General features: G+C 40.4%; 2 long non-coding RNA genes across 2 annotated transcripts in view; both read right to left on the bottom strand.

The window, feature by feature from the left end:
* LOC122549298 (uncharacterized) overlaps nt 1-2,438 on the bottom strand; it is a 59,150-nt gene extending 56,712 nt beyond the window's left edge. Inside the window, exon 1 of the long non-coding RNA XR_006311484.2 lies at nt 2,370-2,438. This is a non-coding gene — a long non-coding RNA (uncharacterized LOC122549298). The remainder of the gene's footprint in view (nt 1-2,369) is intronic.
* Nucleotides 2,439-8,938: 6,500 nt separating this feature from the next.
* LOC148150109 (uncharacterized) lies at nt 8,939-18,493 on the bottom strand. Its single transcript, XR_015756826.1, has 3 exons — nt 18,376-18,493; nt 15,628-15,678; nt 8,939-10,785 (listed from the first exon to the last, which is right to left on the bottom strand). It is a non-coding gene; the product is annotated as an uncharacterized LOC148150109 (long non-coding RNA).
* Between the last annotated feature and the right edge of the window lie 3,893 nt (nt 18,494-22,386).

Here is a 22,386-nt window from a genome sequence, read left to right on the forward strand (position 1 = left end):
GTGTGGAAACTCAACAAGTGACTAAGACATTTTAAAAGTCATCAATATAAATTGGAAATTCTTTTATTCAGTATTCAATATTTAATGTAAAATGTATACAGTTCCCAATTTTGAAATCCACTATAATTACCTGGTTTTACTTCCTTAATTCAAATCCAAGACTGGGTTCAGTAAGTGTTCCTGACTAGTCATTACTCATTTGCAATGCTATAAATCGTGAAATGACTGGAGCTGCCTTAAAAGGTCTTGTCTACTCCGATGATTAAAAAAACTTCTTATGCACGAATAATGGCCGAATTCAAAGACACAGATATTAACCATAAGATATTAGTTTTGTTACATGATTTATCACAACCTAATGTTGAACTTGAAACTTCAACTGTCATTGAGGGAGGGGATTCCCTCAGTAAGTCTACGACTGGCAGATCATAATCACCAATGAAACACAGCAGTTTTAAAATTAGGTGGAAACAAATGAGTCTGAACCAGAAAAAAGGTTATCATGCTGTCTCCCTCCATATTAAACTGATTTGAAATCGAATAAGGTTGGCTTTTATGAAAGAAAACAAGAGATTAGTTAGAAACTGACAGTAGGGCAGTCATGACCTACAAAAAGAACAGGAGTTAATATTTCATTTCATAAGAACTGAAGGATCCTTAACCTTAAAAGAAATCATGTTAAATTTTCAAAATGCAAATCAGATTCATAACAGTCCTGGATCTCGAGCTCCAGGGAACAAAGCACAAACATTCAATCACCAACAAACAAATGCGCATTCAAGCTGAATCACAAAGAGTTAAACTTTCTACAAGCTGTATCAGTCACACACACACACACCCCATATCTCAGTTTTTTTTAGCTTGGGAGTTTAGTTTCATAAATCCTGGCTGTGGCACATCGTTGCTTAACCAAGTGTGTAAAATCTAAATACCTCTGTCATTTCATTTGCGATTCTAACAACATTTTCAAAGCATGTTTTTCATGCCTCTGCATTCGCCCACAAACCAGGGGAAATACAACGGAGTCTTTAATAGTTGCCCAATGTGTCCTATATGCCAAATTCATTAAAGTCTGGATATCCTGAAGCAAGCAACTATAATTACAGCAGATTTGTACTAGCCAATTAAAACTAATATTGGGCACTCAAACAGATCGAGGGCATCTTGAAGCATAATGCGGATCTCAGTGTGGGTCCACGGCTTATCAAATGGAGTTTCATCTGTCATAACCCTGGGACAAGCAAATTATCTATGACTAATTTTGTAAATAATAAGATTCTTTCAGCAGAACTTTCTGTCCAGACACTAGAACCCTGTTGAGTACTCACACTAATATCTTGTGGCTGAGTAGCAAGAATTTTATCAGCATTTCTGTACAGCATTTTTGTCCCTAGTCAGTTTTCTTATATGTTTGTTAACACAACAAAGGCATCAACTACCCTCGATATTTCATAAATAGAGAACAAACACCAAAACAAACAGGAAAAATACGAAAAGCAGCAAAGCAAGACAAGCTAAGCTGAACAGATATGACAGGAATAAACTCGACATAACACTTACACTAATCAACAGCCTGACAATGAGCAACAAGACTAATGATTTCTGCAGAATATTCTTAACATTCTACAACCCTGACAGTTTTGTAATAATATATCATGATACTTTCTTTTTATCGAGCAACTTAGGTATTAATTTAGACAGCACCAATTCAACTAAATGAGGTTTTTCTTAATTCTGAGAAGGTTCCCGACCTTCTCTCTACTTTTTTTTAAGCGGATCAACTTCAATCACCATATCAATAAAAGGTCGGAAAGTTCAAAGATAGGGGGGTTCAAGGGTTGGAGTTCAACAACTCCAGAAATCAACGAGGGTTCAAAGGTTGGAGTTCAACAACCCCGTTGCGGAGTTCAACAGCTCCAGAAATCGCCCACTGTCAATATAAAAAGGTCAGAGCTCAACAATCCCGCTCAGAGTTCAACAACTCTGGAAATTGCCAACCATGAAAATAAAAAACTCAGAGTTCAATAACCCCACTTTGGAGTTCATCAACTCTGGAAATTGACAATGTTTCAAAGGTCGGAGATCAACAACCCTGCTCTGAGTTCAACAAACTCTGGAAATTGACAAGGGTTCAAAGGTTGGAGTTCAACAATCCCACTTCGGAGTTCAACAATTCTGGAAATCGCCAACTATGAATATAAAAAGTTCCCAACTTCACTTATTTCCCCCCCGCTTCTTTGTATATAGGGCCCCCTGACCCTACCCTTGCTAAAGCCGATCCTTTCAGGCTAGACCAGAAAATAGACAATGAGGGGTCAGGTCGGACACTACTTTATTGGAGGAAAACCAAACATATATAAAATACTCACATCTGGCCAGCCGAATTCCTCAATACTCAATAGTGAAGGGCTCAAGGCTCTTAAACTACTGTCCACAATCCATCCGTGCTGAACCACGAAATACGGCACCATATGAAGATCTGGAACCTCGCACGCCTCCCCCAAAGAGGGGCCTCTTGGTTTTGAGATCGGTCAAACGAATCAACAGGAGTACAGTCTGTTTAAAGCAAGGTTACCAGTTCATTACGACATTGGGCACAGGTTTGTCCAGCAACACGGAGGTTAACAGCTTCTGTGTTCTTTGGAGAAAACTGCCCAATTACATTCAAAAATTAAACATTATGTATACGTTTTTAAGAGACAGCACAGTTTTAATTACAAGAAAAGACCAATCAAATGTAATAAGGTGACATGATTAGCAGCAGGCTAACCCAATGATATTTCCTGGGAAATGGTTACAGATCATCATCTCATACTGCAGTTCAAGGTTAGTTCGAATGGTCAGTTAATGTCTTATGATTCATTTTATCTTCTAATTCAGCCTACTCAGCAAAGCAGAAATGCAGGTTCACAGCGTCAAATCATAACTTGAAGCCATTTTGTTGTATTATTTTAAATTGAAAAGCCATTTTGTGGTTAATAAAAGCCTACATATACTTGTTGCTCCTGACAACAGCCTAAACTCAAAATTTAAATCCTCAGTCCCACTGCTTCATGGGTAACAAAATAAACAAAATAGAATCTATTTCTCAGTTGCCAAAAGGGCCAAGTAAATATTTTATCTATATTAACTTTGAAATAAAAAGATCCATCAAGCAGGTTGCTTCAATAAACTCAATTATTGGTATGTTATCAAAACAAAACAGAAGAAGTATAAATGCTTATCCCTCTGACTAACTCAAAATACATAAACATACACACATAAAAACTGGGAAAAAAAGAAAAAAAATTATTTTTCTGTGTGGAGATTCATGATAAAGAAACATTTTATGGTAATTCAGGCTATTTTTAAATACAAAAAGGATAAGAAGTGCAGAGTGTTCCAAGTTGGATGCTTCTGAATTGTCTCCAGGAACTCCTACCATTGCTGTTCCACCATCTTCCCTGCTTGGCTTCCCTTTCAATCAACTCTGGCCAGCAACTCCCTCATGTCTTTGCAGTTACCTTTACTCAATTGTAATAACGTTACATATGATTCAAACTTCTCCCGCTCAAACTGCAGGGTGAATTCTATCATTTTATTGCCATTGCCCCCTTGGGGACTCCTTCACCTTAAGCTCCCTAATTAAGTCTACCTCATTATATATCACCAAATAGAGAATTGCCTGTTCCTTTGTAAGCTCTAGCAAAATAATCTTGTCAACATTCCATGAATTCTGTTTTTTTGTGATCTGCTACCAACCTAAATTTGCAAGTCCACCTATACATTGAAGTCATTCATGATTATTGGAATAGTGCCTTTCTTTCGTGCCTTTTTTTAACTCCCGACTTATTTTCTGCCCCACATTCTAACTGCTGCTAGGAGTACTTGATTCTCATCGGAATACTTTCTCCTATGCGGTTCCTCAATTCTACGCACAAAAGTTCTACCTCTTCTGACTCTATACCTTTTCTTGCTATTAATTTAATTACATTGTGTTATTAACAAGATAAGCCCAACACCTCCCCCCAACCTTGCAGTCATGTGATGCCCACAACATTGCACTCACCAATTTCAATCTGCACTACTAGCCGATTACCCTTGATTTATATACTGCATGTGTTGAAGTACAACACTCTCAGCCCTGTGTTGACTGGCCTCTTTCTCAGAGATGTCCCTTTATCTTCTGTGCCTGAAGTTTTTTCCTGGCCCTTTCCATATTCTCTGTCCTATTACTTGTTCTGGATTCAATAAATTCTGCTGAACCCTCTCTCCTTCAATAGTTTAAACTACCTGTGACCTCGATTTATCTCACAATCAGTTTATCTCCCTTATTCCAAATGTTTCATGTATTGAGATGCAAGGCGTTTCAGTTTATTCTATAATTGAGTTTCCCTACACTTTTATGAATCCTTGATACAATATGACATTCTTTTACTTTCTGATAGCCATCAATCCCATCACTAACTATCAACATCCATCCCCTCACCACTGCTCACCGCCCCCACCCCCAACCCCCTGTACTATTTAGTTTAAAGCTCTATGTACAGACCTTGTTATGTGATTCATCAGGACTCTGGTCCCAGCATGATTTTGGTGGAGCCAGTTCCATCAGAATAACACCAACCCTTCCCAGTTCTGTGAATTCAAGTCTGTTTCCCTTACACCAGTCTTTGAGCCATGGCATTTATCTCTTTACCTTGTACATTGCGTCAATTATCTTATGACTAGGCACTTGTTAAAAGATGATTACCTTTCTTGTTCTCCTTAGCCCCAAGTTGATCATATTCCCTCAGCAGTATCTCCTTCCTCTTTCTATTTCATTGGTACCTACGTGGACCACAACAACTAGATCATTCCCCTCCTACTCCAAGTTTCTCTGCAGCCCAGATTAGATATCCTGAACATGGACATCAGGCAGGCAATACAGCCTTTGAAACACTCAATCCTGGCCTCAGAGAACAGGGTCTATACCCTTCACTATACTATCCCAGATTACAACTACATTTCTCTTTTCTCCCCCCCCCCCCCCCCCCCCCCAGTCCCTTGAATGACTCCCTCAGTGTTATTTTCAGTTTGCACATCCTCCCTACAGCCCCCATTCTCATCCACATAGGGAGCAAGAATCTCAAACCTATTAGACAGGCTCAAGGCCTGAGGCTCCTTCAGCACTCCCTCCTGGATTCCTCAACCAACCTAGCTTGTAGTCACATCTCCCTGTTTCTGACCACTACCTCATTTCAAGATAGTTTAAGGAATGCAACTGCCTCCTGAAACATAGTGTCCATCTCCCCAATGTGTTGCAGTGTACGAACTCAGACTCTAGCTCATCAACTCTGAACCAGAGTCCCTCAGACATCCAATACTTGCTACAGATGTAGTCACGATGAACCACAGTGGGGTCTACCAGCTCCCTCATCATCTAGGTACAACACATTGCCTGGCATGCACCTCTATTTTATTTACACAGTTCTTAAGTTGTTTTTTTAAATAATATCCTACTGGTCTTTTAGTTTGTAATTTGTAAATATTTCTTCTATTCACCTTCAATCTCGACGTAACCTCTAAATGACAATCAAATTAGCAGATATTACCAATAATGTATTCCGGTTTTCCTGTGATGTCATTCTTTAGTTTGTGTTAGGCCCCCCAATCCTGGGCTTCACTTTATCCTGTTAAAAGACCTTGCAAACCATAAACCAAAAAAGGAAGTTAGTTAAAAAAAAACACTTCTTCCTCTTTGCAATGAATTCCCATGCCACCTTCAAAATCCTTGAACAATATATTCATGTGGACTGTATCTGACTCCAGCTGTGATCTCTCCTTCCTGACTGTGTGATTACTTACGAGAGTCTCTGGAGTTTCAGCAGGCACAGCTCAGGAAATTATTGAGTTGTTCTTTCAATCATTCTTCCAGAAGAACAAATAGGTTTCACATTCAATGTGACAAGAGAGGTTTTTTTTTTTCAGAATTAGGACAGATCAGCTGAGCAATCTTTCCTCACAGGCTTCTTGTCCTTCAACAAACCTCAGATACTGAAGCATTTTCTATCTAGCCACTGTTAAAAAAAAGCCCCATGGATAATCAACAGCAGATCAAGCAGTTATCACTAATCACACAATTTCTGGGAACCCTTGTATAAAAATTTCCTAATATCCATAATGACTATTATCTCTTTTAAAGGAATCACTCAAGATATTTCTACAAAACTTGAAATAAATCTACTTATTCACAGCCCTTCAAAACCTAGCCTTCTAAGAAATACTGATTATGAGTGTATTCACAACATGGATTGCATCATTCATGTCTAATAATCCACATAAATATTCTTCAGAATTATTGCTTGAGGGATGTTTGCACCAGCCACAATACCTTTGGTCTTAAGCGCGTGTGTGCCAATTTCCCCAGGACATATGATATTAATAGTAGCAAAAGCTTCTAACTGTTTGGCTTTATTCACACTTTGAGCTTTCTCCACACTGTGGACAGTCTGTCCATCTTCTGGCTGGAATCCACTTCAATCTTCACCCTGGTCCATCTTACTGAGAGTAGTGTGAATGGGCTTGTGATCATTCAGATCTCTGGTCCACTCCCTGTTATTACTGTTGGTTTGCTATTAATGCTATTTGTTTGACCTTGTCCTATCTTAGCCCCTGGTTGCATTATTGGAACTAGATTTCTTGTAAAAGCCAATCAGTATCCTTTTGTACCAAATAACTTGCAAAGACCTTGGCACGTATTCCAGTTTCAACGAATGATGACTGCAACAAATAGCTCTTCCTTACAGCTGATTTGCTTTCTCTATCTTGGCACTGAGACAATACTGATAACTACACCAATAAAACAGGAAATGTAGAGAAACTCAACACATCTGACAGCATCAGTGTCGCGAGAAACAAATTTAATGTCCTGAGTACGATATGGCTCTTCTTCAGACCTGCATATATTCAGCAGCTGCATTGCTCTGCTTTTATCTGGTAATTGGCTATCTCGGGATTGATGTTGTTGTCCGGCTACAATGGTTTTATAATTTCTTCATCTTTGAGCAATGTGTCAATGTTTATAGGAGGCCGTTTTAGAAAGCTTCACTGGTGTTGATTCTGTACCAGATACCTTTGTATCCAAAATGACACATAAGTGGTGACATGTCAACTTTTCACTGTACTCAGGTGAGTACATATGACAAACATAATCCTAAAATTTTAATTCTATTACCAGCTTCATTAGCCACCCAGATAGCTCAGCCTCTGAAAAATCACAGTCTTTGCTTGTCACAGCACCCACTGACAAACTGCTGAATTGATTCTTACGTCTGTGTCCTGTCAGATATCAGCTCTGGATGGTGAATTCTAGAGCTCCCTTTTCATGAAACTGATTTTCCAGTATTTCCCCTGGCTTAGCAGAATCTCTCTGGTTCTCTTTAGACAAGCCGAAAGCATGTGTTTTGTGCAACTTTATTTCCAATAGCTATCTTATTCTGAGCACTTACTCATCCTGGTTTCCAATGGCTAAATTTAAAAAGCTTAGCTCTACACTTTGTTTGAAAGGCTTAAATTCACAGAGTACACCTGTGTCCTTGGCAATTTTCCTGATGTTTCTTGTCTTTTGCAAATATAATTGATGATTAGGGGATTTACAATAGCAAGGCTATAAAGCCAATCTGTGTGGTGTTTCAGCAATCATATAGTTTGCTTCTTATGTTTTCTTTTATTCTTCCCTGTGTTGTTTTTGACTACAGCTCATACCTTATTTTTTGTTTCATACACTGTGTTTTGCTTTTGCTCAGGAATGGCACCTAAGGTCACTCAATGACCCTGCAGCTTTTACAAGTCAGCTATGAACTAACTCATCACTCATAGTGACCACTAAACTGGTGAGTTCACAATTCAAGTACTCACTGTTTGGTCAGCACCTTTTGAACAGTGACTTATGTTCCTGCTGTCCCGAGGCAGATGTAACTTCTACATTGTCTCATATTTTGTGTGAGGCCTGTTTCCCCCTATGGTTTACATGTTTGCATCATGCCTTTGTCTTTTGGAAAATCACCACTTATCACTATGTTGAAACCTGTGTTGTTTTCAGAATGACCACTTTTATACTGGGTTGATAAGCAACTTAGGCTCAACTTTCTTGAAAATCATGATCACATTCACTTAACAACAAACTGATAACTTGGAATTACACAGCAATTTTTATACACATCCTTAGTCTACCATACTGTTGTTTGGAGTTCTTTTGGTTGCCGGTCATGTGGTGTCATCTAGTCCTTAGCTCATTAGCATACTCAGCCCTAAAATTGGTAAACAATCAGTTGCCATTAAATACTGTTGAGTTAGATGCAGTTAGTGGACTTTGAACTAACTCTACAGAGGCTGGTACCCTGTCACCACGTCACTGTTTATTTACATGTGGTGTGTCCTTGACACTAATCTAGTTCCCTCAGAGCTAATTCTCAGAGTGAACAGGATGTCTAACATTGCTGTGCTTATCTGTCAGCCAGGACCCCCTAACTGGACCAGGTTAATGGCACCAATCAGGAAACTCATATCCTATGATGCTCACCTATCTGATCTCATTACAATCACTACAGATTTCTGTCCATGATTTTATATTGAATTAGACATTCTAATTTATATCCCCTGGTTTACAGTCTGTGGCAGAAACCTTTGCTCATTAAGCACTGTTTCCAGCAATCGAATCCAGTTTCTGTGTCCTTTGCAAATCATTTGATGATCAGCAAGATATCAGTGAAGCAATTTACAGGTAGAACAGGTCCACCACATCACCCTACTCTAGATAAATGAACCCCCCGCCCCTACTTTAATGCAAAAAGACTGGATGCTGACTGTAACCCTGCTTTAGTTCACAAATAGCAATTTAAAATCTAAGCATCAGTCAAAGCGAGTGTTGAATTAAGGCAAGAGACTGCTCACAAGTGATAAAAGAAAAAATATTTATTTTTGAGGCTCAATGTATCTCATATGTGCAGTGTTATATTTCAGTTTGCGAAATGTATTTCCAAACCCTGAAATGCTTGAAGTCATGGCTATCCACTGAGTTAAATTAAAAATTAAGGTTGTCAGAACAAATTAAATGATGTACAGAATTACAGAGAGAAAATAAAAGAACCCACAAGAAAGTTTTAAAAATTATGGGACAGTTGAGAAAAGCAAAGTTTGTAGAAGGCAGTTGTAGAATTTGAATAGCAGGATGGTTAATGAGGAATTCATAGGCTCACTGTTGGAAATAGAAGCTGCTGTGATGCAGATTTTAGCACTATCATGAATACAGAACTTACTCCATTGGGTGTAATGCATACATAGACATTTTCAATGTTAAACACTGATGTACAAGCACACAGTTTGGCCTCACAAACTAAACCTTCTGCAAATAAAGGAGAACAAGAAGTTGAATTTCTGGATAGGAAATTTACATACACAGGATTTTAATCACATTTCAACTTCTTATGGCATTCCACATGGAAATTGAAGAGAGGGCGGAGACATATTGTTGTACCTATTTCTTGTGAATGCAGTAAAGTTAGGAACAATGTTTCTTTATGCCCTGAATGCTGAGATCCACATTGCATCTGACTTTGGACTGCATGCCCTGTCTTTGCGCTCTCATCAAGCTGTTGAGAACCATAGGCAGTTTATTGACAAAGATTGAAAGAAGATAAGGCCATTTCTGGCATTGCTGCAGCCCTCATGTAAAGATAAGAGAATAAGTGGAAAAGGAAATTTTAGGATTAATAGAAATTGTACATGCAGTAGAGGTAGCAGTAGTGCTTGAGGTGAGATGTTATATCAATGTATTACTCTAACAAGCTATAGGAAAGATATCGTCATGTGTAAATATATATGATTAGAATGCCCCATAACACACTACTACAGCACAGGCAGAGTAACAAAACAGTAATTTAATCTGTTGCAACTCATGGTGAGGTCCAGTGGAATATATTTAACATAAGCTCCAGTATTTGAGTTTAAGAGTATGATCATATCAGACTTCTGTGAACCACAAGTTATAACAAGGTAATAGCAGGTGTTTGTTCATAAGCCCAAACATTTTAAATAGAATAAATAATATACTGGAGAGAGAAAATATTACCACAGAAAGAAGCAAAACTGAGTGCAAAAAATGAAATGGCAGTGAGCACAGCAATGCACAGATGAAGTCCAGGATTAATCGGGAGACCAATGCTGCTATGAAAATGTTTGAGAAGCTTAAACAAAAAGTGCAGATTGACATTCAGCAGTTTTGTAAAGACACTAGTAATTATAATAGATAAGTACCATTCTACTGTGGACAAGGGGGAAAACGTTAGATAATTTAACTAGCTGGGAGATGAATGAGAGCAACAGTGGCAACTCAAGCAAAATGTTTGAGAGACTCAGCAAATATCTTCAGCCAAAGTCAAACCAGAGAATTACAACAGAAGAGATTGTTTGTTTTAGGAATAAGAGTTAAACTAGCATAAAAGCATATGACAAACACTTTACAGGATGAAAGTCCAGTACCTCAGAGAAGGCTACACCATCATGGTGAAAGTTGGAGCTTAACAAGGTTTCCAGCATTTCAAATTTTCTAACAGTATGTTTGGCTGTCTCTTTGAGGGTAATTAGTTACAATTCAAATATAAAACTGGAAGACTGCCGAAGGAAAGTAGTGGCTTCAAGAAGCATCAGTGTTTCTGTTAACAGACTCCAGGCAGTTAGGATAGGAGAAGTCCCTAGGAGTCATTGTTAGCTTGGTGCAGCTGTGAGTCGAGGTGAAGGAAGCCCACAGATGGAATTTTCTTGGTGCTGTTGAGAGAGAGCATAAAGGAAGACCATAAACAGCGTTGCTTTGGTATAGCTGAGCGGTACTGGAACCTGAAGAAAGTAGAGGGATGGTGTCTGCATAGTGAAGGTATCTATTGCAGCACAGCTGAAATTTTATTAGGGGTAAATAATCTCTGGGATCCAGTGGAAAGAGAGGATTGAGCTACCAGTACATGAGCAGTTATTCAGCAGTCCATGACAGAATGGTTTCTGAGGATGTTTCAAGGCTAGATCTTCAAGACTGAGAATTCTAATTCCTTGTGAATAAAACAATTTTAATAAGATTTGGTTACATAGTGTCACTCCTCTTTGGGATTTGGTGGGGCGGAGGGAGGGGGGAATTGCTGATAAATCCATGTGGTCTGTCTAGACCACATTTGCTATTTGATGTACTCTGCGGCATGTTCAACCACACTTTGCTTGTACCCCATATTAACTTCATGTTTTTTCTGTTTGTTATAGTATAAATTTTACATATGGAATGTAATTTGGTAGCACAGAACTTGAGTATTGTTGAAAAAAAAACATTTTGTACTAATTAGGACAATCTACAAAATAAAATATGGTAAAACAATAAACTGTCAAGCTTTGTTTAAAGTCTATCTGACAAAGTTAATTTTGATTGGTCAAGGTATTGCCCTAAGAAAAGAATCAGAAAATAATTTTCACCTACTTTGTTGAGTTGAAACAAGCATGAACATAGAACATAGAACAATACAGCACAGAACAGGCCCTTCGGCCCACGATGTTGTGCCGAACATTTGTCCTAGCTTAAGCACCTATCCATGTAACTATCCAATTGCCGCTTAAAGGTCACCAATGATTCTGACTCTGCCACTCCCACAGGCAGTGCATTCCATGCTCCCACCACTCTCTGGGTAAAGAACCTACCCCTGACATCCCCCCTATACCTTCCACCCTTGATCTTAAATTTATGTGCCCTTGTAACACTCTATTGTACCCGGGGGAAAAGTCTCTGACTGTCTACTCTATCTATTCCCATGATCATCTTATAAACCTCTATCAAGTCACCCCTCATCCTTCGCCATTCCAATGAGAAAAGGCCTAGCATTCTCAACCTATCCTCGTACGACCTATTTTCCATTCCAGGCAACATCCTGATAAATCTCCTCTGCACCCTCTCCAAAGCTTCCACATCTTTCCTAAAATGAGGCAACCAGAACTGCACACAGTACTCCAAATGTGGCCTTACCAAGGTCCTATTAAGCTGCAACATCACCTCACGACTCTTGAATTCAATCCCTCTGCTAATGACCGCTAATAGGCCTTCTTACAAGCTCTATCCACCTGAGTGGCAACTTTCAAAGATCTATGAACATTGACCCCAAGATCCCTCTGCTCCTCCACCTTACTAAGAACCCTACCATTAACCCTATATTCCGCATTCTTATTTGTCCTTCCAAAATGGATAACCTCACACTTGACAGGGTTGAACTCCATCTGCCACTCCTCAGCCCAGCTCTGCATCATATCTAAGTCCCTTTGCAGCCGACAACAGCCCTCCTCACTATCCACAACTCCACCAATCTTTGTATCATCTGCAAATTTACTGACCCACCCTTCGACTCCCTCTTCCAAGTCATTAATAAAAATTACAAACAGCAGAGGACCCAGAACTGATCCCTGTGGAACTCCACTTGTAACTGGGCTCCAGGCTGAATATTTACCATCTACCACCGCTCTCTGACTTTGACCGGTTAGCCAGTTCTCTATCCAACTGGCCAAACTTCCCACTATCCCATACCTCCTGACTTTTCGCATGAGCCTACCATGGGGAACCTTATCAAATGCCTTACTAAAATCCATGTACACTACATCCAGTGCTCTACCCTCATCCACATGCTTGGTCACCTCCTCAAAGAATTCAATAAGACTTGTAAGGCAAGACCGTGCTGGCTGTCCCTAATCAAGCAGTGTCTTTCCAGATACTCATAAATCCTATCCCTCAGTACCCTTTCCATTACTTTGCCTACCACCAAAGTAAGACTAACTGGCCTGTAATTCCCGGGGTTATCCCTATTCCCTTTTTTGAACAGGGGCACAACATTCGCCACTCTCCAGTCCCCTGGTACCACCCCCATTGACAGTGAAGGCGAAAAGATCATTGCCAACGGTTCTGCAATTTCCTCTCTTGCTTCCCACATAATCCTAGGATATATCCCGTCAGGCCCGGGGGACTTGTCTATCCTCAAGTTTTTCAAAATGCCCAACACGTCTTCCTTCCTAACAAGTATCTCCTCTAGCTTACCAGTCCGTTTCATACTCTCCTCTTCAACAATACGGTCCCTCTCATTGGTAAATACTGAAGAAAAGTACTCATTCAAGACCTCTCCTATCTCTTCCGACTCAATACACAGTCTCCCACTACTGTCCTTGATCGGGCCTACCCTCGTTTTCGTCATTCTCATGTTTCTCACATACACATAAAAGGCCTTGGGGTTATCCTTGATCCTACCCGCCAAAGACTTTTCATGCCCTCTCTTAGCTCTCCTCCATCTCCCTCCTGGCTATCCTGTATCCCTCCAACGCTCTGTCTGAACCTTGTTTCCTCGACCTTATATAAGCCTCCTTCTTCCTCCTTACAAGACATTCAACCTCCCTCGTCAACCAAGGTTCCCTCACACGACTATCTCTTTCCTGCCTGACAGGTACATACATATCAAGGACACATCGTATCTGTTCCTTGAAAACGTTCCACATTTCAATGACATCCTTCCCTGACAGCCTGTGCTCCCAATTTATGCTCCTCAGATCCTGTCTTGCAGCATCGTATTTACCATTCCCCCAATTGTAAAACCTGCTCTGTTGCACGCACCTATCTCTCTCCATAACCAAGGTGAAAGTCACAGAATTGTGGTCACCATCATCAAAATGCTCACCCACTAACAAGCCGATCACTTGTCCCGGTTCGTTATCAAGTACCAAATCCAATATGGCCTCCCCTCTGGTCGGACAATCTACATACTGAGTTAGAAAAGCTTCCTGGACACACTGCATAAACACCACCCCATCCAATCTACTTGATCTAAAGAGCTTCCAATCAATATTTGGGAAGTTGAAATCACCCAAGACTACTACCCTGTGGCTTCTGCACCTTTCCAAAATCTGTTTCCCAATCTGTTTCTCCACATCTCTGCTACTATTGGGGGGCCTATAGTAAACACCCAACAAGGTGACTGCTCCTTTCCTGTTTCTGACTTCAGCCCATATTACCTCCAAATATGGGCTGAAGATCCCCCTCGAACTGCCTTTCTGCAGCCGTTATACCATTTCTAATTAGCAACGCCGCCCCTCCTCCTTTTTTACCACCCCCCCCCCCCCCAATCTTACTGAAACATCTGTAAGCAGGAACCTCCTACAACCATTCCTGTCCCTCTTCTATCCACGTTTCCGTGATGGCCACAACATCGTAGTCCCAAGTACCGAACCACGCCTTAGGTTCACCCACCTTATTTCTGATACTCCTTGCGTTGAAGTATACACACTTGAGCCCATCTCTGTGTCCGCAAGTATTCCCTGTCAGTGCTACCTTCTCCACAGCCTCCCTACATTCTTGGACATCCTGAAAAACAGCTAACCTACTTGCTGGACTACAAGTCTGGATCCCATCCCCCTGCCAAATTAGTTTAAACCCCCCCGAAGAGTGCTAGCAAACCTACCTCCCAGGATATTGGTGCCCTTCTGGTTCAGGTGCAACCTGTCCTGCTTGTACAGGTCCCACCTTCCCCAGAATGCAGTCCAATTGTCCATATACCTGAAGCCCTCCCTCCTTCGCCATCCTTGCAGCCATGTGTTCAACTGCACTCTCTCCCTATTCCTTGCCTCACTGTCACGTGGCACTGGCAACAACCCAGAGATGACAACTCTGTCCGTCCTAGCTTTTAGCTTCCAGCCTAACTGCCTGAGCTCCTGAATGACCTCCCCACCCCTCTTCCTATCTATGTCGTTGGTGCCAATGTGCACCACGACTTCTGGCTGCACACCCTCCCCCTTAAGGATTCTGAAGACACGGTCCAAGACGTCTTGGACCCTGGCACCCGGGAGGCAACAAACCATCCGAGAGTCTCGCCCATGTCCACAGAACCGCCTGTCTGTCCCTCTGACTATAGAGTCTCCCATAACGAGCGCTCTCCACCTCTCCCCCTTTCCCTTCTGGGCCTCAGAGCCAGACCTCGTGCCAGAGACCCGGTCACTGCAGCTTACCCCTGCTAGGCCGTCCCCCCCAACAGCATCCAAAGCGGTATACCTATTGTTGAGGGGAACGACCACAGGGGATCCCTGCACTGCCTGCTTCCTCCCCTTCCCACCTCTAACTGTTACCCAGCTACCTCTGTTCTCTGGCGTAACTATGTCCCTGTAGCTTCTATCTATCACCCTCTCAGCCTCTCGAATAATCCTCAGTTCATCCAACTCCAGCTCCAGTTCCCTAACGCGGTCTGTGAGGAGCTGGAGCTGGCTGCACTTCCTGCAGGTGAAGTCGGCAGGAGCATCGGTGGTCACCCCTACCTCAAACATCCTGCAGGAGGAACATTCCACTGCCTGCGCTGCCATTACTCTACACTTAGTCTCCAAAACAAGAACACTAAGTAGCTTACCTGTTCAGCCGACTGAGTCCTTTTTTTTAGGTTAGAGGAGGAGGGAGGGTGGGAGACACTACACATGTAGTGTCTCGGGTTCCTTCTCCACTCAAACTTCTTACCTTCCCAGAAGCCTCTGTTGATGACTTCCGGATTCCCGCTCCAAGTTGAAAATAAAAACAGACTGCGAAAAGAAAAACATTAATTTAAACTGGTCTCCGCTTACCTTCCGGCTTCCCTCTCTGTGCGCCCGCTGTAGCACTGAGCAACAGTTTTTCTGTCAACAAAGAACAGAGCTCTGTGTCGGCATACAATTGGGGTGGCATGGTGGTGCAGTGGCTCAGTGGTTAGGACTGCTGCTTCACAGCGTCAGGGACCCAGGTTCAATTCCTACCTCAGGCAACTGTCTGTGTGGAGCTTGCACATTCTCCCTGGGTCTGCATGGATTTCCTGTGGATGTTCTGGTTTCCTCCCACAATCCAAAGATGTGCAGGTTAGGTGAATTGGCCATGCTAAATTGCCCATAGAGTTCAGGGATGTGTAGGTTAGCTGCATTAGTCAAGGGTAAGTGAATGAGTCTGGATGGGTTAATTTTCACAGGATCAGTGTGGATTTGTTAGACTGAGGGGCTGTTTCCACACTGTAGGGATTCTATGAAGCATTTAGCTATCAGTACATGACTGGGCATGACTGACAATCCTAAATTTCTTTGTTGGCTTAATTCTCTGTACACACAGGTTTATTTACCAAATATTGTCCAATTGCAAAATCTAATGTTGCGAGTTTTGCAAGTGCAGACCAGTTAGGTACAGTCCGTACTTTACTTATTGCAAACAACATAAGGGATGTGTTGTTTGATTTGATAAATCAGATTTTTAGACATACAGCCATACGTACATAGATTACACAGATACTAAAACTCATATACCACTCATTTGTGTGATAGGCAGAATGACTTTTGGCCAATGTCAGTATCCCATTAGGGGCAAACACCACATACTGCTCCTCCATCATAAAATAGCTACTTCACTTGTTACTCAAACATTTGAAATGTCTTACAATTCGAGTGTAATCTGAAGTAGACTGGACATTTTTCTGGGCCAAACATGATGGCCTTATACCCATCGATGAGTTTGTGTAAAATGCTGTGAGAAATGATTGATGAAACATTGATTATAAACAACTTTGAAACACAAAAACAGAAATCACTGGAAAAACTCAGCAGGTCTGGTAGCATTTGTGGAGAGAAATCAGAGTTAACATTTCAGATCCAGTGACCCTTCTTCAGAACAGTCACACCGGAACTTATTGTGTCCTAATTCAACATCAGACATGCACAATGAACAAATGATTCAAGCCTTATGTACAGTTGTTGATTAGGTCAATATTTGATAATGCGTCTTTCTTCATCAATCCCCAGTAGTGTAGGTGTTGCAGATTATTTTGCTGTTCAAACTTCATATTATAAAGTTTATTTTGCTTGTTAAAAGCTGTGAAAATTTGTGGCTTTATTCTCTTAAGTAAACACTGAGCTTTCAATCATCTATTTTAAACAAAAAAAAACAAAATTATTGGTCCCTGGCCAGATTGCAGCATAAACTTAGCAGCCTCATCAGGAAATGAAACACAGTAAAGGAGCTTCCAAGCAATAAAATAATAATGGAGAAAGTAATGAGACTCAAGATGGATGTATATCAATGATCTGATGGTCCAGCTCTGGATATTGCACCTCAGGCAGGCTATATTGATCTTGGAGGATGTGCAATACAGATTCAGCAGAGGTTAAAATGATTAAATTATGCGGGCAAATTTCATTGATCAATGTTTTTGTTACAATGAGGTTGAAGAATAAAGGATGGTATAACTGAAGTGCATATCATCATTAAAAGTTTACATCAGGTAGGGAGGCAGCAACTATTTCCTTTGGTCCAGTACAACGCGGTATAACCATAAGATTAACCAAGGTCATTCGGGGTAATGGCAGGAAGCACTTTTTCACACAAAGCAAAGTGGAAGTGTGGAACATTTTCTTATCAAAATTTGTTGAAACTGGATCAATTGAAAAATTTGAAAATTGAGATTAACAGATTTTGTTTTAGGTCATGGTCATATTAGAGTCGAGAGTGGGTTGCTGGGAAAGCAGAGCAGGTCAGGAGGCAAGGTGGATAAATGGAGTTAGGATACAGATCAGCCATGATCTACTCAAATGGTAAATAGATTGAACGTGCTTAATGGCCTACTTATTGTTTCAGTTTCATTTGAGATTAATTTTGTTGATTTAAATATTAGCTCATTAATAGATTCTATTTATGATATATCATTATTAAATATTATAAAGATATGGTATCAGGCAAATGTTTGGATATCTAAATATCATGGATGTAATTTTCCCACAGTAATAAACCACCAGTATTTTACGCTGTTGCAGAAAACACATTAAATGCATGTTATTTTGTAGAACTGAACTGCTGGACTAATATTTAACTCAGTTACAGCAATATTAAGAACTAATCTCCCAGCTATAGGTTATAATATGAACCAATATAGAACAAAATGAAAGACTGAGTTTCTTACAACAAAAAATGATTATGAAATAATTATATTCTACCATGGGATCAGAATGGGAAGGCAATTGCGGAACTGTTCTCAGCATTGATAATATTACTAATTCTCTGAGGATTTCAGTAGTATTTCAACACATAATAAAAAGAAAATGCATTGATGGAAAAACAGTTCATCTATTTCTCTAGTTTGTCTTTATGGTACACTAGTTGGTATTCATAATTCAGAGACAAATTTTATTAAAAACAATGCATTCTGAAAGCTGAAAAGGACATTAAGTTCTAGAAATGTAATGTTGTGCCTTACTTTTTTCCCCAATATCAGCAGCTTTTGTTCCTAATTACCAGTTCATAAGCCACACATTGTTACATTAAGAAGATGTTACTTGAAACTATTGATCTAAAATGATTACCGGCACTGGAGACGATAGTAACCTAGGTTGATTCTTGTAGTTTCAAAGCATTGTGAAGGCATTCTGTAACTGCATCTTATAACTCTCCATGCAGCACCACTGTGTCAGTGCCAGAAAGCATTTTACAAGTTGTCATAATTGCTCATCCACTTACCCTTTCCATTCACACTTTGCTGGATGCTCTACATTATCTCTGCAATGCAAAAGGGCAGCTGAGTTTTGATGCAATGCAGTGTCAACAGGTGGTGATTATATGGAGCACGATTTCATTTTGAGGTTACCATGGTAACATTATTTCATTTTTCACATCTAAGCAGTTATTACAGCTAACAGTGATATATGGCAAGATCATATAGGAAAAAGAAGATTCAAACATGCCCTTTAAATAAAATAATTAAACTCATCCACAATTAAATTGAAATTCTTCTTTTATGCAAGCACATTTTAATTAAAGTTGAATTTTATATAAATTCATTATGTAACAAAGGAGAGGAAAATGAGTCAGTGTGCACGAAGGCAGCCGACTGCTAATACCTTTTATTCTGCCCTCTCAGAGTTGATTTTTACACTCAGAGTTTCTGTTTGATAAGAAATCACTCACAGCATTATCCCAAAATTTTAGTTAACGAGCTATTGCTTGGCCTGGATTTCTTTTAAGCAAATAAACAGAATACCAATACCTAAAATGTATCTTGGGTTTCACCGTGGCCCTTTCTCAGGGCTCCACATTTGCAGTATAGGGTGAATTTAGAGCAGCAATAACATTTAGCATAGATTCACAAATACTAAGAAAAAGTGAAATGCAATTCTGGGTCTGTCTTTCAATGAGCTCATTCAACAAGAATGGTTGAAATATCATTGCCATTATGGTAAAAACAATAACTGCAGATGCTGGAAACCAGATTCTGGATCAGTGGTGCTGGAAGAGCACAGCAATTCAGGCAGCATCCAACAAGCAGCGAAATCGACATTTCGGGCAAAAGCCCTTCCTGAAACGTCGATTTCGCTGCTCGTTGGATGCTGCCTGAATTGCTGTGCTCTTCCAGCACCACTGATCCAGAATCAATGCCATTATGCCTGTTGGCAGCAGAAGAGGTCCCAAATTTTCAAACAGATCTCTGGTTGTACCAAGAAAATTAAGAGCAAGATTGTTAGACACTGATAGCAGGTGGTTTTATGGGCTATATTGCTGGAGGTGATAGACACAAATAATGAAATGTTGTTTTATTTCCAACACCAATTCTCCTGGGATACCACTAATTACACCTCGCCAATTAGAACATCTGACCACCATCCCTATTGTATAGAAGTAAAGTTCATGGTCCACAGCACAACAGTCAGAAGAAGCCCAGCTTTACCTGGTCAACTTACCATCAGGCCTTTAATTATTCTGAGGCAGGATTTTAGTTCCCATGTGAGAGGATGTCCCACCTCCCAAAAATGTTATACGGTAAAGTCACCATAGTCCAAGAAGACTATAGGGTTGTTCATTCATAAGAGACAATTGGTTGTGGTTTAAACTGAAGGTTACCATACCTCCGGCAAGGGGAGCGGTTGAGAAGGAGGCTCCTTCATCGTCAGGATTCTAAATGAGTTCATGTTCATGTGACATTGGCTCCATCATATCATACACAGGCTTTAGTTAGAAACAGGTTTGGGAGTGAGCAGATGTAAGTGCACCAGTTCACTGACGTCTTCACAGTGATGCCTGACCAAATGTAGTTTTATTGCCATCCTGCAGTAAACTGTTGTGTAATCTGAGAAAATTTCCTCTTCTGCTGAAGCTCTAATCCACTAATCACTATATGGGGCAAATTAAAGAAATCCAAAGGAGGGCTGGTAGCAGCAAACTACCTCAACCAACCTTTACTCTGTAGTACATCCTGGGGGAGATGGTAAATGACGCATGGGTCATCTGAGAAAATACTGCATGGCTGCCACCATAAGGAAAAGAAATCCAGAGGTCGAAAAAGAAAAAAAAACATAATTCAATCAAATGAAAATCAAAAGAACTACGGATACCATAAATCAGAAACAAAAACAAAAATTGCTTGGAAAGCTCAACAGGTCTGGCAGCATCTGTGGAGAGAAATCAGAGTTAAAGTTTCAGGTTCAGGGACCCTTCCTCAAACAAATGAGTTTACCTCATTAAAGGCATTAAACTTCAAAAAGACATTGACGGACAGTCATCTGCTGAGTGCAAAATAAAATCCTTTTCTCAGAAGCTTCTGAGATGTTTTGGGACAAGAAAGTGGGCTAGGTAAGGAGAGTGAATCGCACTCAGAAAATATGAAGACTAGAACAAAGGAATGATTCGGAGATTCACCGCACAACAATCAACAGACAGGAGGGTTCCATCCCAGTTGGGGAACACTTCAGTGGTCCAGGACATTCAGCCTCGGACCTTCAGGTGACCATCCTCCAAGGTGGACTTCGGGACAGGCAGCAGAGGAAAGTGGCCGAGCAGAGGCTGATAGGTAAGTTCGGTACCCATAGGGAGGGCCTCAACCGGGACCTTGAGTTCATGTCACATTACAGGTGATCACCATTGCACTACACACACACACAGATATTCCTACACACACACACACTCTCACATACACACGCACACAGGTACACACAGACGCGCACACAGACACCCACACACACCCTTATAGACACACACACTCCCACACATGCACCCCCTCACAGACTTAAGACACTCTGCACTCACTACACACACACACACTTTCTCACACTCACAACTCCCACCCCAGACAGACACACACACACACACACACAAAGACCCACATGCACACATATATTTTGTGTGGTGAATTTTTTTGTACTTGCAGAGTTACATTGTACTTTGCTCAAAAACTACATACATTCATATAGAACTCTGAGCTCAAAAACTGCATGAATTTATGTAAAACTCTGTTATCTCACTTTTTAGATTAGAATCAATCTAAACATCAGGTCATAGACAGAGAACACAGGGGGCTAACACCTTCAACATATTGTCTAGCTATCACCATTGTTAACAGCTAACCCGAGAATGCAACTTTTAAAAAAAGATTTACACATGAAAGAACTATCACTGTATTCTAACAGATGAAAGGCTTAACAGACAATTAATTTCAGTTACATCACACTGCAAATTTTTACTATAAATTCTGTGTTACGATCGAGCCCTCCACAATCACCTGATGAAGGAGCGTCGCTCCAAAAGCTAGTGTGCTTCCAATTAAACCTGTTGGACTATAACCTGGTGTTGTGTGATTTTTAACTTAGAACAAAGGAAGTTTTGTAAAGAACAATTTAAACCCTAGGTGTAAACTGAAAGATCCCAAAGAAAAAAATGCAATAATTTTAGGAAAAATGGTGTAAAGGTCAGAAAGGAAAGGAAAGAGAGTTAAAATGAGAGTACTCGTCTTTCACAAAAAGCATTTCTGTCATCAGCATTAAACTCCACAAAACACAGCAAGGAACACTGAAAGGGCCAGAAACTAATATTTTATGGGTGGCCACAGCAATAGGATGTTGAATTCATTTAAACAGAAACAAGCAATATTAGAGAAATCCAGTGAAAGAATCTGGCAGAGGAAAATTAGTACAAGTGTAAGATATGAAAGGAGCAGGGCGAAGTAATTTAGTCACAATTTTGGTGGGAAGATTTTTAAAAAAGGCCACAGCTAGATACCTTTCTTTAAGAATATGTATAAAAGAAAGTGCTTTGGGTTTTCTGTCATAAAACAAAGGAAAACATTCATTTTAGATTATAAGACACAGGAGCAGAATCAGGCAATTCAGTCTACCAAGTCTGCTCTGCCATTTACTGAGATTGCAGCTGATCTCATGCTGAAGAATTTCTTAGATTGCCCACCCTCACGGAGAGAAAAAAAAGTTTTATCTCTGTCTTAACTCACTGATCTTTTACTCTGAGATTTTGTCCTTTGGTCCTAGATTTTCTCACAATGGAAAACCAGCTTTTCACATTGACCCAGTCAAATCCCCCAAGAACTCTATATG

This window comes from Chiloscyllium plagiosum, unplaced genomic scaffold (assembly GCF_037043375.1).
Source record: "Chiloscyllium plagiosum isolate Xiang-an unplaced genomic scaffold, Cpla_swu_hap1 HiC_scaffold_4, whole genome shotgun sequence".
Taxonomy (NCBI): domain Eukaryota; kingdom Metazoa; phylum Chordata; class Chondrichthyes; order Orectolobiformes; family Hemiscylliidae; genus Chiloscyllium; species Chiloscyllium plagiosum.